Below are 19,406 nucleotides of genomic sequence, written 5' to 3'. Positions count from 1 at the left end.
TAAATTCCCTTAAATTGATAACTGGGCAACATCCTTTGTCTTTGTTCTCTACCAGGACAATACTGCTCACAAAGCCTTTTAAACAATTCTCAGTTCAAATGTTTGCACCTTTCTCGATCAGTTGCATAATTTCAACTTGGCTCTGCCACCTTAACTAGATTTTACACAAATTCCAAAATTAAATGGTATCTTTGCACTGTTTCTATCACCCAAGGATCTTGAGTAATCGAAAGCTACATTTTCATAACATTTTTCAGTCAACCTCCGAACTTTTTAGGGAAAGAACCAGGAGAAATGTCCATATTCACCTTGAAAGCCAATTGTACTGTCCTCTTCCTCTGCCACCTCCACACTTTCCAGAACTTAGCAACATGATTTAAGGGACACCATTCCGCAATATGTACATGTCTTAAATCAAGTGGGACATCTCCTCTCATAAAGGATTTTGTACTACAGACTTTGACATTGAGGGTTTCTCTAAATCATCGACCAAATAGTCATACCAATCATCTTCATTTTGAAAATCAAACAAATATTCATCAAAGTTTTCAACATTTCCCTTTTCACATTCACAATCATATTCCTCACTGACTTTGGCCTCTCCTTGTGTGCCACCACAGACACTTTTCTGTTGCTTGCTGCCAAGAACACCTTTCATTTGTGTGTCATCTATGATCACCATCTCCACATTAGCATTAAAGCTAACTTTCAATTTTTTGCTCAAAGACAATAATTCAATATGGTTCATCTTTCTAGGGTGCTTCTCTTTCTCTGTCCCCTCAGAACCTGTAGCTGACTAGGTCCTTTTTTCAGCATTTATATGCTACTTTCTGTACCATTAACAAACCCAAGGTCTCCTTCATTGCTGATTTCATCTCAGTTGTAAGATTTTTTTTTCAAAATCTCATGATCAATAATGCCCTCTGGCAACTCCACAGAACTGCAATCCTCTTCATTAGCCATACTGTCTTACTATATGCACAAATTAATAAATGCACAAACTCTGACAAAACCTTAAAATGTGCCTCAAATAAAAATACTTCACATTTCCTAATTCTGCGGTATTGTCCCTTTATTTGTTTTAAACATGTCTTTTTATTTTCCAACGGTTATACAACATGATATGACAAAACATGTAGTACAGAAAGCGGTCATATAAACATCAATGGACACATTTTATGGGGGCCACTACCCCAGGTAAGGAGGGATCCTGTGTCAATAGATCAGGGGGGTCTTGTAAGCAGCTGTAGGTAGGGAGCAGGGGAGATGGGGCATAGGAGGAAAGAAGGAGTATGTGGAGAAGATCAAAAGATGTGTCTTAAACATCTGAGAGGATCATAGGGCTGATCGGGGAAGAAAACTCTATGGGTAGAGGAGGGACAACAAGACCAAGCAACAATCCTAAAGAGGACAGGGTATTAGAGTCTGAGGAAGACTCTGACTCTGGGTCAATCAATTTAGAGAACAAGATCATCCACCCAGGTGCCAGGGTGTGCCACAGAAGATGCCTTGCATTCTCCCTGTGCAATGCTACAGTCTCTGATTTAGCCCACCGGGTAAACAGTGCCCACCACTGAGCAGAGGTGGGACATTTGGGACTTCCAGCGGGACATAATCGTCTTCTTAGTCAATATGACAGCCCTGTGGCAGTGCGGTCTAGAATAAATGCACAAGGCACCCACTTCCCAGGTAGAAAGATTCAGGATGCCCCTGAGGTGTTCTACCTGTGTAAGGACAGATGTCCCTTAAATATGTAAATGGATGCAGTCCCATAAAATATTTTTCAGATCATCCCCTTGAACTCCATATCTCAGGTAAGAGTTCGAGGTGCCAGAAAAGACCTGTGTGATCTGTTCAGGGGAGAAACACACACAGTGGAGGATATAAAACTAATAGGTTTGAGGCAAGCATTGCAAGACACACTCCTCAGGTCTGCCAGTGCCCTCTACCAATCCCCTATATTGAAGTGGTCTGCCAAACTCCTCCTCCCAAACCACTCGCAAGAGCTGGAGAGAAATCTGCATATGCATAAGGATGGCCTTAGTAAGCCAGGTAATTAATCGAAGGCTAACACCCATAGCATGCAGTGTTTGCAGGAGTTGGTGCGTGCCTGGTTCAGGACCCTGCACTCTCCATTTGCCTTCCAATACCCCGCTCACGGAATCAAAGGAGAAACTGACCTTCAGGGAGTGCAAATTATTCTACCAGGGATTCAAACAGCAGCCAGTGCAGATACACATGAAGCTCTCCCACAAAGGAGAGACCAGCTTACTGCTACTTCCGGAGGGAGCCCCTAGTTAGGCGACCCCCACGGAGCTGGGAACCCAAGCTACAGAATTGCCAGGGTGTACACGGGAAAGTGCCTGGTGAGGTGAGGTGTGCACTTCAGGTTTGTGAGGGGTACCGTCGGGAGAAGAGGAAAGCCCAGGGGGCTCAGATTCGGGAGTGGAGGAGGTGAAGGAGATGTGGCGCTGAGTGATTCTCCGCCAAGTAGAAGCCCACCAACTAGCAAGAGAACTACTGCAATTGGGCAACCAAGTAATAGTGTTTGAAGTTGGTCACCTCAATGTGTTATCACCACTTTGATGTAACTGTCCTCCCCTCAAAAGCTAACATGTGATTCATGCACTCAAAAATGATCTTGGAGTTATCAGCACTACCATGTATTCAACGCAAGCCTATTGAATACTGCTCAATAGTTTCCAAACATCGCTAGATCACGTGTGAGAAGCCGCAGACTCACTCAACAGTTAATTTTAATTCAAACTACTTACATAACGAAGCAATGCTCCCAATGAAGTATGCGAAATGAACAGGTGATGGACGGAGTGCAGAACAAACCAAACATTCACCTCCAGTCACTGTTCCCATAGGGAGCAGGGTCAAGATTGATTTGCATATGGCTGGTTCCAAACTGGGGTGACATGGTGAGCAAAAAAACAATGGATTAAACCCAGATCTGTGACTGGGGTGAATAATTGATTTGTTCAGCATTCCGTCCATCATCTGTTCTACTTGTTCTTGTCACCCTAAATGGGAAGGGTATGCCCAGACGTGGATCCCGTACTCACTGTGCAACTGGATTCAAGCTAGTTTGGCTGATGAGGGGTGATACCCCGAAACCAATCCCAGGATGCTTGTTTCCAGTTCAGGGAGGACTTGGCCTGGCAGTTCAGGGCTGAAATGTTCCCATGGGGAGGAGGGTCAAGACTGATTTGCAAATGGTTGGGTCCAAACGGAGGTGACGTGGTGAGCAAAAAAAAAATTGATTAAACCCAGATCTGTGACTGGGGGGTGAATGTTTGATTTGTTCAGCATTTCCGACCATCATCTGTTCTTTTTGCCCAAATAAAATATGGCCACCAAAGCTTGTGAGTAGATGCACCGCCATATCAAACTGAAATCCTTACATACAGGACCATGAATAAACACATTAAAAATAAAGCTTAACTCTAAAAACAACATGAATAATTTGTTATTGTACCCAATTTAACCTCTTGGGTGCCTTGGACGAGATGATCTCGTCCAAGGCTACAGTTCCCCTGTGCCTTGGACGAGATCATCTCGTCCATGGCACAGGGGAACTTGGGGGCGCGCTAGCTCTCCCCCCGTGCACCCCCTCTCTCCCCCCAAGGCGGGGATGGAAGGGGAAGACCTTCCCCTTCCACCCCCGCCCCCCCTGTGACGTCAGCGCGTGCGCGCGCGCGCGCTGATGTGTCACAGGGGCCTCCCTCGTCGCGCTGGAAGCTCTGCTTCCAGCGCGATTGAAAAAGAAATGCAAAAGCATTTCTCTTTCAATCACCGGGGAGGCCCGGAGGGGCTTCAAAGGGAAGGAAAAGTATTTCCTTCCCTTTGAAGTCTCTCCGAGGGTTTCAAAAGCCGGATTGCTTGCAATCCGGCTTTTGAAACCCCACTAGACACCAGGGATTTTTTTTTTTTTTATGATATTGACAAAAGGGAGCGACCCCTTGGGCAAGGGTCACTCCCATGGGGGTCATTTTTTCTGGAAGGCCTTTTCTGCCCCCCCTGGGGGCAGGTCGGCCTACTATTAGGCCGATCTGCCCCCAGGGGGGGCAGAAACCTCTAGGGCACCAGGGACCATTTTTTTTTAATTTATTTTTTTATGTGTTATTTTATTTTTTTGGGTGGGGAGCGACCCCTTAGGCAAGGGTCGCTCCCCTTGGGGTAAAATTATATTTTGGCCATTTCTGCCCCCCTTGGGGGCAGATTGGCCTATTTTAATGAGGCCAATCTGCCCCCAAGGGGGGTAGAAACCACTAGACACCAGGGAGTTTTTTCTTTGCGTGAATTTCACGCAAAGGGAGCGACCCCTTAGGCAAGGGTCGCTCCCTGGGGGGAGGGCAATTTATTTTAGGCCATTTCTGCCCCCCCTGGGGGCAGATCGGCCTATTATTAGGCCGATCTGCCCCCAGGGGGGCAGAAACCTATAGGCGCCAGGGCAAGTTTTTTTTTTGTGTTTTTTTTTTTGTTTGTTTGTTTTTTTAGAGATGGGGAGCGACCCATCAGGCAAGGGTCGCTCCCCTGGGGGGGGGGCAAATTGTATTTACACCATTTCTGCCCCCCTGGGGGCAGATTGGCCGATTTTAGGTCAATCTGCCCCCAAGGGGGCAGAAACCACTAGGCACCGGGGATTTGTTTTTTGGCGCCAATGTCACGCAGGGGAGCGACCCCGTAGGCAAGGGTCGCTCCAGGGAAGGGGTGGGGGCTGGGGGGGCAAATTTATTTTCGGCCATTTCTGCCCCCCTGGGGGCAGATCGGCCTATTATTAGGCTGAACTGCCCCCAGGGGGGGGGGGGCAGAACCCTCAGGGCACCAGGGCAAATTTTTTTGTTGTGTTTTTTTTTTTGTTTGTTTGTTTTTTTCGAGATGGGGAGCGACCCATCAGGCAAGGGTCGCTCCCCTGGGGGGCAAATTGTATTTAGGCCATTTCTGCCCCCCTTGGGGGCAGATTGGCCGATTTTAGGTCAATCTGCCCCCAAGGGGGCAGAAACCACTAGGCACCTGGGATTTGTTTTTTGGCACCAATGTCACGCAGGGGGAGCGACCCCGTAGGCAAGGGTCGCTCCGGGGGGGGGGTGGGGGTTGGGGGGAAGAAATGTATTTTAGGCCATTTCTGCCTCCCCCCCTGGGGCCGGCTGAGCTACAGGCCAAACTCCACAGGTAGGCACCTTGCAAAAAACACCTCTGTTTTCTGTGAAAAAATATGTTGTGTCCATGTTGTGTTTTGGGCCATTTCCTTTCGTGGGCGCTAGGCCTACCCACAGAAGTGAGGCACCATTTTTATTGAGAGACTTAGGGGAACGCTGGGTGGAAGGAAATTTGTGGCTCCTCTCAGATTCCAGAACTTTCTGTCACCGAAATGAGAGGAAAAAGTGTTTTTGGGCCACATTTTGATGTTTGCAAAGGATTCTGGGTAACATAACCTGGTCAGAGCCCCGCAAGTCACCCCATCTTGGATTCCCCTGGGTTTCTAGTTTTTAAAAATGCGCTGGTTTGCTAGGTTTCCCCAGGTGCGGGCTGAGCTACAGGCCAAAATCCACAGGTAGGCACTGCTTTTTATAAAAAAAATTGATGTGTCCACGTTGTGTTTTGGGCCCTTTCCTTTCGTGGGCGCTAGTCCTACCCACGCAAGTGAGGTACCATTTTTATCGGGAGACTTGGGGGAACGCTGGGTGGAAGGAAATTTGTGGCTCCTCTCAGATTCCAGAACTTTCTGCCACAGAAATGTGAGGAACATGTGTTTTTTTAGCCACATTTTGAGGTTTGCAAAGGATTCTGGGTAACAGAACCTGGTCCGAGCCCCGCAAGTCACCCCTCCTTGGATTCCCCTAGGTCTCTAGTTTTCAGAAATGTACAGGTTTGGTAGGTTTCCCTAGGTGGCGGCTGAGCTAGAGGCCAAAATCTACAGGTAGTCACTTTGCTAAAAACAGCTCTGTTTTCTGTGATGTGTCCACGTTGTGTTTTGGGGCATATCCTGTCGCGGGCGCTAGGCCTACCCACACAAGTGAGGTATCATTTTTATCGGGAGACGTGGGGGAACGCTGGGTGGAAGGAAATTTGTGGCTCCTCTCAGATTCCAGAACTTTCTGCCACAGAAATGTGAGGAACATGTGTTTTTTTAGCCAAATTTTGAGGTTTGCAAAGGATTCTGGGTAACAGAACCTGGTCCGAGCCACACAAGTCACCCCTCCTTGGATTCCCCTAGGTCTCTAGTTTTCAGAAATGCACAGGTTTGGTAGGTTTCCCTAGGTGCCGGCTGAGCTAGAGGCCAAAATCTACAGGTAGTCACTTTGCTAAAAACAGCTCTGTTTTCTGTGATATGTCCACGTTGTGTTTTGGGGCATATCCTGTCGCGGGCGCTAGGCCTACCCACACAAGTGAGGTATCATTTTTATCGGGAGACGTGGGGGAACGCTGGGTGGAAGGAAATTTGTGGCTCCTCTCAGATTCCAGAACTTTCTGCCACAGAAATGTGAGGAACATGTGTTTTTTTAGCCAAATTTTGAGGTTTGCAAAGGATTCTGGGTAACAGAACCTGGTCCGAGCCACACAAGTCACCCCTCCTTGGATTCCCCTAGGTCTCTAGTTTTCAGAAATGCACAGGTTTGGTAGGTTTCCCTAGGTGGCGGCTGAGCTAGAGGCCAAAATCTACAGGTAGTCACTTTGCTAAAAACAGCTCTGTTTTCTGTGATATGTCCACGTTGTGTTTTGGGGCATATCCTGTCGCGGGCGCTAGGCCTACCCACACAAGTGAGGTATCATTTTTATCGGGAGACGTGGGGGAACGCTGGGTGGAAGGAAATTTGTGGCTCCTCTCAGATTCCAGAACTTTCTGCCACAGAAATGTGAGGAACATGTGTTTTTTTAGCCAAATTTTGAGGTTTGCAAAGGATTCTGGGTAACAGAACCTGGTCCGAGCCCCGCAAGTCACCCCTCCGTGGATTCCCCTAGGTCTCTAGTTTTCAGAAATGCACAGGTTTGGTAGGTTTCCCTAGGTGGCGGCTGAGCTAGAGGCCAAAATCTACAGGTAGTCACTTTGCTAAAAACAGCTCTGTTTTCTGTGATATGTCCACGTTGTGTTTTGGGGCATATCCTGTCGCGGGCGCTAGGCCTACCCACACAAGTGAGGTATCATTTTTATCGGGAGACGTGGGGGAACGCTGGGTGGAAGGAAATTTGTGGCTCCTCTCAGATTCCAGAACTTTCTGCCACAGAAATGTGAGGAACATGTGTTTTTTTAGCCAAATTTTGAGGTTTGCAAAGGATTCTGGGTAACAGAACCTGGTCCGAGCCACACAAGTCACCCCTCCTTGGATTCCCCTAGGTCTCTAGTTTTCAGAAATGCACAGGTTTGGTAGGTTTCCCTAGTTGGCGGCTGAGCTAGAGGCCAAAATCTACAGGTAGTCACTTTGCTAAAAACAGCTCTGTTTTCTGTGATGTGTCCACGTTGTGTTTTGGGGCATATCCTGTCCCGGGTGCTAGGCCTACCCACACAAGTGAGGTATCATTTTTATCGGGAGACGTGGGGGAACGCTGGGTGGAAGGAAATTTGTGGCTCCTCTCAGATTCCAGAACTTTCTGCCACAGAAATGTGAGGAACATGTGTTTTTTTAGCCAAATTTTGAGGTTTGCAAAGGATTCTGGGTAACAGAACCTGGTCCGAGCCACACAAGTCACCCCTCCTTGGATTCCCCTAGGTCTCTAGTTTTCAGAAATGCACAGGTTTGGTAGGTTTCCCTAGGTGGCGGCTGAGCTAGAGGCCAAAATCTACAGGTAGTCACTTTGCTAAAAACAGCTCTGTTTTCTGTGATGTGTCCACGTTGTGTTTTGGGGCATATCCTTTCGCGGGCGTTAGGCCTACCCACACAAGTGAGGTACCATTTTTATCGGGAGACTTGGGGGAACATAGATTAGCAAAACAAGTACTATTGCCCCTTGTCTTTCTCTACATTTTTTCCTTCCAAATATAGGAGTGTGTGTAAAAAAGACATCTATTTGAGAAATTCCCTGTAATTCACGTGCTACTATGGTCACCCCGGAATTCAGAGATGTGCAAATAACCACTGCTCCTCAACACCTTATCTTGTGCCCTTTTTGGAAATGCAAAGGTTTTCTTGATAGCAATTTTTTACTCCTTATATTTCAGCAAATGAATTGCTGTATACCCGGTATAGAATGAAAACGCACTGCAGGGTGCAGCTCATTTATTGGCTCTGGGTTCCTCGGGTTCTTGATCAACCTACAAACCCTATATATCCCCGCAACCAGAGGAGTCCAGCAGACGTAACGGTATATTGCTTTCGATAATCTGACATTGCAGGGAAAAGTTACAGAGTAAAACGTAGATAAAAATTGATGTTTTTTTCACCTCAATTTCAATATTTTTCTTTTTCAGCTGTTATTTTCTGTAGGAAACCCTTGTAGGATCTACACAAATGACCCCTTGCTGAATTCATAATTTTGTCTACTTTTCAGAAATGTTTAGGTGTCTGGGATCCAGCATTGGTTTCATGACCATTCCTGTCACTGACTGGAAGGAGGCTGAAAGCACAAAAAATTGCACAAATGGGGTATGCCCCAGTAAAATGCCAAAATTGTGTTGAAAAATTGGGTTTTCTGATTCAAGTCTGCCTGTTCCTGAAAGCTGGGAAGCTGCTGAGTTTAGCACCACAAACCATTTGTTGATGCCATTTTCAGGGGAAAAACCACAAGCCTTCTTCTGCAGCCACTTTTTCCAATTTTTTTGAAAAAAACTAAATTTTCACTGTATTTTGGCCAATTTCTTGGCCTCCTTCAGGGGAACCCACAAAGTCTGGGTACCTCTAGAATCCCTAGGATGTTGGAAAAAAAGGACGCAAATTTGGCTTGGTTAGCTTATGTGGACAAAAAGTTATGAGGGCCTAAGCGCGAACTGCCCCAAATAGGCAAAAAAAGGCCTGGCACAGGAGGGGGAAAAGGCCTGGCAGCGAAGGGGTTAAAAATCAATACTGAATGAAAAGAAAACTGAAGGTATGTTTAAACATATTATTTATGACTGATGTAATATTGAAAAATACTACATACGTTCATTCACAGACCAACAATAAACTCATATAAATTTGAGGCATTCATCCATACAAGACAAGAGTAACACCTATTAACATAACTAAAAGTACAAATATTTGTAAGGTGCCGGGGCAGCAGTAAAAAGAGTATGAAAACATATAGGACCTCATTATGACATTGGCGGTAAGTCCCGCTTACCACCATGCTGACTGCCGCCAACATACCGCGACCGCGGCAGTATACCGCTACCCATATTATGACACACACATAGCAATCCGTCACTTTACGGACACAAACACAGGTCCGCCAGCCCAAAGGTCAGTGATAAACTGGCGGTACCAAAACCCACACCGTTACGCAAACAGAACTACGCCCACAGCATTATGACCCATGAATCACCACAGCGGACATTCAACCGCAGTAAAACATTGGCAGTACATACCGCCGCACTCAAAATACACACACACATACAAAACTACACCACATTGGACAATTCAACCTATACACATCTGACACTCATACACACACCCACACCACTATATAAAAAACATACCCACACCACCCACATCCCTTTACGACTTAAAGAAATTAACAACTGAGAGAGAGACACACCAAGAACACCCACAGAACCAGAGTCACAGAATACCATCACCCATACACCATCCACGCACCTCACAGCACACACCCCAACACATCACCGCACACACACTCCCACACACCACTCACACTACACCCATGGCACCACAAAGACACCCCAGGTTCTCTGAGGAGGAGCTAAGGGTCATGGTGGAGGAAATCATACGGGTAGAGCCACAGCTATTCAGATCACAGGTGCAGCAGATGTGCATTGCAAGGAAGATGGAGCTATGGCGGAGAATTGTGGACAGGGTCAACACCGTGGGACAGCACCCCAGAACAAGGGATGACATTAGGAAGAGGTGGAACGACCTACAGGGGAAGGTGCATTCCGTGGTTGCAGGACACCAGATAGCTGTACAGAGGACTGGCGGTGGACCTCCACCTCCTCCCCCACAACTAACAACATGGGAGGAGCAAGTCTTGGCAATACTGCATCCTGAGGGCCTGGCAGGAGTAGAAGGAGGACTGGACTCTGGTAAGTCAAATCTTTACTACTTTCACCCCCTTCCCTCTATGCTATCACATACCCTCACCCTCACCCTCACTCCCATCACGCCACCACCTCCCATACACCCAACCATCACAACCCACCCATTCCAGTACCCAGCACTGCATGCACCACCAATGCATGGACACCACTCACAGACCTGCATGGACACCCATCACCACAGCATGTACACTAGAGAGAGTCCCCTAGCCCACAAAATAACACTCACATAAGGAAAAGCTTACACGGCACTCACAACCATACAGGGCAACACACCCATGCACAAGATGCCACACGCAGAAACAATAACACTGCATTTACATCCCCACAGGTCCCACACCCAAAGTCACCGGAGAGGAGGTGCCAGCAACATCCAGTCCCCCCACAGAAGAGGTCCACGGTGATGACAGCAGCTCTGGATGCCTGGATCTGGATGACCAACCTTGCCCATCAGGGATCTCCAGACAGTTGGTTACCCAGACACAGTCCCATACCACCACAGAGCCTCCCCACTCAGGAAATGCCAGCACAGCACACACCCAGCGGGCCCATCCCTCTGTCCCCAGGACACATCAATCAGCAGTGTATCCACCACCACAGGGACCCCAGGCAACCCCACAAACACAGGATGATCAGGAACCTGGGGTCAGTGGCAGTGGGCACATGGGTAAAGGGACATAGGCACAGGACAACAGGGAAGCTGGGAGGACTGCTGTGCAACAGGGGGAGGACAGGCAGAGGGAATCGACTCTCCATGAGGCACTCACCAACATCCTGGGAGCATACCACCATTCCTAGGAGATGATGGGCCAGATACTGGGCAAGCTGCAGGAGACTCAGCGGCTGCAGGAAGGACAGTACCTGGGGATCAGGGAGGACCTGAGGGACATCCACACCACCCTGCTCACCATTGCAGGGGTGCTGGCAGACATGGCCAACACCATGAAGGAGGCAGTGGCACACCAACGGGCCCCTGACACTAGCCACACCGATGAACAGCCCTCCACCTCCACTGACGCTAGTGGACAGGAGTCCCCACCACAGGAACAACAGGCCACCAGCACCCCTCCCCCTGCTGAAGGAGAACCATCTCACGATCCAGGCAGAAGCTAGAGAAAAATGCCAAGACCCCCGCCAGGAAATAAGACTCTCCTGAATGTCACCCTTGTGTACCACTCTGTCACCCTGTCCACCTTGAACTGCAATTGCTCCACTTCCTATGCCCCCTTGGACAATGCACCTGTGATCCACATAGAATGGACTCTATCCTGGACATTCCTCTACCCTCATCTCAGCCCATTGCACATCCCCATTATATTTCAAGTAAATAAACACCACTTTAAAAAATACAAGTATGTAGTATGTCAAATGATTTAAGTATGTATTCCATTCACAATCTGTAGACATTGCAAGTAGAGTGTACAGTAATGTATACATAGGTATGACCTGTATTGTGCTGCAGTCAATACACCAGGAGCCAGAGTAGGACACAAATATCTGTGAATAGACATGTCAAAGGGTACAGTAAGTGGCCATAGTAGTGTGAACAGCAGCCTGCCAGTGACAATTTACAACACAAACCTGCAATGGAAGATGAAGTTACAATGTTTTACCTGTGTGTCACTGGAATGATAGATGTTCTGTTTTCCACATCCTCATCCTATGTCTCCTCTTCATCACTGTCCACAGGTTCCACCGCTGCCACATGCCCATCTCCAGCCTCATCCTCCTGCAGAAAAGGCACCTGATGTCTCAAGGCAAGGTTATGCAACATGCAACATGTCACGATGATCTGGCACACCTTCTTGGGTGAGTAGCACAGGGATCCACCTGTTAGATGGAGGCACCGAAACCTGACCTTCAGGAGGCCAAATGTTCTCTCTATAATTCGTTTTGTTCGCCCATGTGCCTGTGCATTTCTCCGGGGGGAGGGGGACAAATGCAATATGTGTACCATCAATTGCCCCAATAATGTTGGGGATATGTCCCATTGCAAAGAAATCAGCTTTCCCTTTGGCCAAATCCTCCACGTGGAAGAAATCAATGTAGCTGCGCATGTGTTTCATCAGGGCAGACAACAGTCTGGTCAGCACGTTTGAGAACATTGGCTGGGACATTCTGCTGCCATGGCCACTGTCATTTGGAAGGAGCCACTCGCCAAGAAATGGAGCACAGACAGGACTTGCACAAGAGGGGGGATCCCAGTGGGCTGACGGATAGCTGAGATCAGATCTGGCTCCAATTGGGCACACAGCTCTTGGATTGTGGCCCTACCAAGTCTGAAGGTGAGGATAATGAGTCTGTCCTCCATTGTTGCCAAGTCCACCTGTACACGGGGGGATGTCTCCATCACCTATTCATCCTCAGCGGTTGTACTCTAGGGGGCAAAACAAGGAGCATCTGGTCAGTTCTAAACCTGTCCACAATGTACAATGCATTGCATGTTGTGACAGAAACAGTATCTTTATGTTTATTCCCAAAATGTGCTTATGTCGGCTGTGACGCAGTTAGGTGCCATGGCCTGCCCCCCCTGAAATGACAGACGCCTGTCCTATGTGGAGGGACATGTGGAAATTAGGTAATGCCGCTGACGTTGTGCGCTGTTGCAGGAGGGGGGCGAGTACCGACATGCAACTCCTCATTGGTTAACATTGGGCCCTATGGGTTACAGTGGCCAATGGTGATGTACGCCGGCAGTGACGGTACGCACCGCCGCGGACGTGACTGCCATCTGTTCACTCACTTGCTACCTGACCTTCAACAGGAGACGTTCTACGCTGCAAGTGCTGCTGTGACCTGTGTCTAAAACCGTCCATGGCTCGTGTCACTGGAGAAAGGGCTCCTGCCTTCACCGCTGCAGAGTTGGAGAAACTGGTTGATGGGGTCCTACCCCAGTACTGATTGCTTTATGGGCCTCCAGACCAACAGGTGAGTACACTGTAGGCACGATGCATGGGGCATGAATGCATGGTGTGATGTATGTGAAGGCCTTGTGTAAGGGGGGTGGGTGAGGGGTCCAGGGCAGCATGCAGCATGTATGGTGGTCAATGCATGTGCGTAAGGGGATGGGAGGGATATGGTGGGCCAGAAGGTATGACTGATCCCTTTTCTCATTTTCATTTTTCTGCAGGCCAGCACCCATCAAAAAAAGGGTATATGGCGTGCCAAGGATGTGCGGACCCTGGGGGTCTACGGCAGGTGGAGCACCCATTGTCGCAAACGGTGGCAGGACCCGAGACGCTGGTCAAGGAAGGCGGCGTAGGCCCAGCTGGGGATGGCCACCCAACGAGGAAGGGGTGCCCGTCGAACCCTGACCCCCCTGACGTTCTGCATACTGGCAGTGGCCTATCCGGAGCTGGATGGGTGCTTGAGGGCATCACAGCAGCCACAGGGGGGTGAGTACAGTTTCAAAATCTCTAAATTGCACATGGTGGGGTGGTCTCTGGGTCAGGGATGTGGGCCTGTGGGTGCCCCTAGGCCAGGCTGGACATTGCAGAGTAGGGTCCATGTTCGGCAGGGGCTGATGCACTCTACCCCCAAACATGCTAGTGGGCATCTACTACTGGGCAGGGATCTGTGGATCTCAGGTATGGTGATATTGGCATTAGGTATTACTTTCCATGGCCAGGTGACTAGCATTGTGAGTTGTAGTGCATCGCCTAGTACGTAGGGCTGTCCCCTGAGTGATGTGTACGCCAACAGTGTTGTTGTTGGTAGCACTGACCAATTGTATCCTCTGTCTCTCCCCCTCTTTTTATTTTGTCACCCTGTCCTTCTGTGCATTAGCATCATCTGGCAGAGGAGCAGAAGCACCGGCGACAGAGTGAGCTGCATCCCACATGGCCCTGGAGGCTGAATCCACTGACCGTGAGGGCACCAGTGGGATGGAGGGTGAAGGGACAACCACAGCAGAGACAGGAAAGGGACAGTTCTGACAGTGATACCTCCTCCGATGGAAGCTCCCTGCTGGTGGTGGACAGCTCTGTGGCCGGCCCAAGTACAGGTACAGCCGCCACCCCATACCAGCACCGCCTCCCAGCAGCCCCTCAGCGAGTTTCCCATGCCTGCTCACCCAGGAGGGTGGGCATCTCCTTCCCCCGAGGCACCTCAGGCCTTACCCCAGTTAGCCCTGCTGCCTTGAGTGAGGAGGCTATTGATCTCCTGCGATCCATCTCTGTTGGGCAGTCAACCATAGAGAATGCCATCCAGGGCCTGGCAGGGCATTTGCAACATACAAATGCAATCCTGGAGGGCATTCACTCTGGCGTGGAGGTCCAACATAGATCATTCCAGGCTCTGGCCTCCTCCCTGATGGCAGCCATTGTCCCTGTCTCTAGCCTCCCCCCTCCAACTTCCTCTACCCAGTCCGATTCCCCTGAACCCCAACCTATCCCAAGCACACAAACAGACCAGCATGCACCAAAGACAACACACAGGAGTGGCTCAGGCAAACACAAGCACCACACATCATCCCACAGGCACTCACACAAACACCATTCAGAAGCAGACACACCAACATCCACTGCCTCCACTGTGGCCCCTTCTCCTCATCGTCCGCCTCCCTCCCAGTAGCATCTCCACTCACACCTGCATGCTCTACATCCTCATCCACTACCTCCATCGCCATCACGCCTATCACTACACATCCCTCGCTGGCAATCACCACCCCCCCATCCAGGCACACGTCCCCTGTGTCCTCTCCCACTGTGTCTGTGCTCCCTCCTCCCAAAGTACCCAAACGCGAGCACTCAGACACCCAACAGCCATCCACCTCACAACAGGATCCAGACCATCCACCTGCACCCAAACACAGCAGACAGATACCTCCTACAACCACACTCCCTCTTCCTCCAGTCCCAAACCTTCACCCTCTTCCTGGACCTTAAGAAACTTTTCTTCTCCACCCTTGACCTCTTCCTTACCCTTCCCCCTCCCCCGCCCTTCACTTCGGGCCAGGGTGGTCACAACCCAGGCCTGCACCTCAGCCACCCAGTCCACGGCTACTGTAGTTTCGGCAGCTACTGCAGGAGTGAGCGGCTCCAAGGAGACACCCATCAGCACTGGCAGTGTGCCTGCACCAGCTGCCAAGGAACAACCACCAGCTGCCAAAGGCAAGAAGGGACCACCAGCTGCCAAGGCCAAGGATACAACACCAGATACCAAGGGCAAGAAGGGACCACCAGCTGCCAAGGATGCACCACCAGCTGCCAAGGGCAAGAAAGGACCACCAGCTTCCAAGGATGCACTACCAGCTGCCAAGGCCAAGGATGGACCACCAGCTGCCAAGGGCAAGGAGGCACCACCAGCTGCCAAGGGCAAGAAGGGACCACCATCTGGCAATGAGGCACCACCAGCTGCCAAGGCCAAGGAGGCATCACCAGCTGCCAAGGCCAAGGGCAAAGGGCCTGCCCCTGCAGACAGGAGGGACAGGAGGCCTGGTGCTGTGACAGGATCTGAGCCCCCACCACCAACCATGCTGCTTCAGCTGTCCACGGCTGCAGGGGAAGTGCAGGCAGCAACCTCAGTGGGCAGCCGTCCGAGGCTGCAGGGGAAGGACTGGAGCCTCCCCCCGCCATTGGCATCACCAACACCAGCACCGGCACTGCCACCACTGTACATCCGTCCCCGCCGGCGGATGGACTGTAGTCCTGCCTCCATGGAGTGTCATGCATCCTGCCCACAGCAAATCTCATGGATCTGATGCCCAGGTGAGAGACTGTGACCTTGCACTCCCCATGTGCTGCATCACAGGGCACAAAGCCCCCTTCAGAACCAGTGGAAGAAGGCATCCACTCACCCCCTCCTTGCCAGGATGAAGCACACTGGGCACAGAGCCCCCTACAGAACCAGTGGAAGAAGGCATCCACTCACACCCTCCTTACCAGGATGAAGCACACTGGGCACAAAGCCCCCTCCAGAACCAGTAAAGAAGCCATCTACTAGAGAGACTGTGGCCTTGCACTCCCTAGGACCAAGCAGTGGGCAAACCACCCACTTGAGAGACTGGCTTTGCACTCCCCAGGACCTAGAAGTGGGCAAACCACCCAATTGAGAGACTGTGGCTTTGCACTCCCCAGAATCAAGCAGTGGGCAAACCACCCACTTGAGAGACTGTGGCTTTGCACTCCCCAGGACCAAGCAGTAGGCAAATCACCCACTTGAGAGACTGTGGCTTTGCACTCCCCAAGACCAAGCAGTGGGCAAACCACCCGCTTGAGAGACTGTGGCCTTGCACTCCCCAGGACCAAGCAGTGGGCATGTAGTCCCCTCCAGGAGCAGTGGTGTTGTATCATCTTCCGGCTGAGGTACCCCCCGTTCTCCTTCCCCCTGAGGTGTCTGTGTATTTTTGACCTGATGCTCCATCAGTGTTCTCTCCGTATTGAGGCAGGAGTCAAGTGGGGCCTTGGCCTATGTGATATGGCCCTGTGTCCCACGGACATTATGGACTGGGCAGTTGCCCTCCATTTGTATATATGTAAATACTGTTTTGATTTTTGAGACGTATTTCTAGTATTTTATCTTATTACACTCATTTAATCTATTCCTTTTGTCCTCGCATTATTCCTAAGGGGTATGGGGTGGATATGTAATGTTGTATCTGGGTGTGTGTATGGTGTTGGGGGATTTGCGTGTTGCGTGAGTGTGTAACTCTCTTTTTCCTCCCCTCTCCCCTGTGTGCTAGGCAGAAGTACTCACCATGGTCATCGTCGCCGGCGTTGGTATTACTGGTGTAGGAGGAGGTAGACCAGCATGGGGAACACCTGCAGTTCGGGCTCCATAGCGTTGTGGTTCTTCCTTGAGTCTCCAGAGGTGAGTTGTTTTCCTTCTGTGTACTGTTTCCGCTGTGCTTTTGATGGCATTGGTACCGCCCCGGAAAAGGTGGCGGATTGGTGTGTCATAATACAGTGGGCGGAACCTTGTCTTCTGCCTGGCTGTTGGCGGTTACCGCTGCGGTGCTTGTTGCTACCGCCGTGGCAGTCGGTGTGTTAAAGTGGCTGTCTGTGTTGGCGGTTTCCGCCATGGTCATAATTCCATTTCTTTTACCGCCAGCCTGTTGGCGGTATTACCACCGCTTTATCACCGACCACCAGGGTTGTAATGAGGGCCATAGTGTTGCCATTTCTAATTCTAGAGTGGTTATTAGGGTCATGCAATGTTTATTTTTTGAAGTGGCTGCTGTGGGTGTGGCATTAAATTAAAGGAGGTTAGTGCATAATGCTAGCTTTTGTACTTGTAATGAAATAATCTTATCCAACTCTACCTGTCCCTTCAAAGATACTGGATGCACCGATCAATGGAGGATATTCTTACTAATATGTTCCGGTAAAAGTGTGATATTTGCTGCCCTGGCCCAGGTCTCATGGCTCGTCATTTGAATACCCAGATAGTTCTAGTAGTAATTATCTCTGCCTGTTCCGACCATAGGTTTGATTCAGCAATTTCACTGAGCAAAAATATTCAGATTTTCCTCCTCATGTATAATGAGGGGAGCAGATTTCTCATGATTTGCTTATTTAGAGCAAGAGGTCATTGGCTTCAATTTCAGTGGGTCATTTAAACCCAGAAATATGGACTTCTTATCGGAGCCAGATGTTCAATCACCAGGAAAACAGCAGGGGTGACAGTGGGCACCCCTGACATGTGCCTCTTTTCAGTTCAAATGACCCATAAAGAAATCCCCTGAGTCTTATACTTGGTGTTTCACTTGTCCTGTTTGTGGCACTTTTGAAAAATACTACATACGCTCCTTCACAGATCAACAATAAACTTGTATAAATCTGAGGTGTTCATCCATACAAGGCAAGAGTAACAACTAATAACATAACTAAAATTACAAATATCCCTTCTGCTTGTGCCCCTGCCCAAGTTTGTGCCATTGTCATTGTGGATAATCTTGGATACTTCCTTATCCCTCAATCTGTCCTTGTCCTAGTCATCAATTATGTTCATATCCCCAAACCTGCACAAAGACCACACATTAAGGCCTCTATTTCCAGCAGTACCTTCCCATGATCCATCTGTATATGAAACGTGAGATCTTGCATTACATGTAGCAAGATTTCATGCTGCTGCATCTTCAGCACCCATCTTGGGCTCAAACCTATAAATACTGCACCCTAAAAGCTAGCAGTTGCTCAGCTTCCTAAGATCTTCGTGAGGAGTGGTGCCACTTTGTAGTGGAAAGAGAACACTTAACAGATGAGTCTTCCTTGGTTCTTGCATTAGTCCAGTCGATTGTGGCTTTCCCCCAACAAGCCCAAATAGTGATACCTGTAAATAAAATAAAATAAAAGGAGGATTCAAAGATTAGAAAAGAAGAGCAGATCTATTTGACGATAAAGACATTTGGGCAAAGCAAAGGTAGTGCTTCATTGAACTCTGGTAAAAGTTGTAATTATTTTATAAACGTAAGATAACATGAAAGCAAGATTGTTGTGGAAAAGGAAACGTTACACATAATTTGTGGACCTTAAAGCAAAAACAATTTACTAGAGAGAACCTATGCTATCTTGAGCTGAAAAATAAGAGTATCTCTAAACAAACATCTATAAAGAAATGGATAAGAATGATGATTTAAATCAGTTCCCTGTTTAAGGACTTTCACAGAAAGCAGGAAACATCTGTTATTTTTTTTGGGTGAGTGAACAATACGTAAGAGTTGGGAAGTGGCTGGGTGGGTAAAATAAGTGGATGTTAATGCTCAGTATATAGTGGGTTTTCTAAATTTACCCTTAACAAAGGTTCACTCTCAAGGTAACAAGAAGGGTCTATGATTTTAAAACTTGAGGTGAATGCAAACATGAATACTCAAAGAAGATGAGCCTATGAGGTCTCTAAAAAAACAAGTACATCTCATCCCTCTAGTCCCTTAGTTTTCAGCTTCTACCCTGTTTTCCCACTGGCATGGCAGGTCAAACAGATCCTCCAGAAAGTGCCTGAGGAGGTCCTCATCCTGGACCAATAAAAGTGGGGGACAAGCCTTGCAAAGGTCTTGTCTTGGCCCAGGTGTCCTGCCAGTTGTATCTCATGACCCAGTCCCAGTACGAAAGCCCTGTAGCTTTGGGGTACCACTAGGGCCCTTGTTGTCCCATGCAAAAGAGCCTTAGGCTTTTTATATAGAAGGTCGTCCTCCCAGTAAATGTGATGGCCTCCAGAGACATCCCCTGCTGCGTGGGCTTTGACCGGTTGCCTCAGGCCCTAACGGTTGGACAGT

Source organism: Pleurodeles waltl, chromosome 1_1 (assembly GCF_031143425.1).
Source record: "Pleurodeles waltl isolate 20211129_DDA chromosome 1_1, aPleWal1.hap1.20221129, whole genome shotgun sequence".
NCBI lineage: Eukaryota > Metazoa > Chordata > Amphibia > Caudata > Salamandridae > Pleurodeles > Pleurodeles waltl.
Note: the sequence above shows the minus strand (reverse complement) of the source record.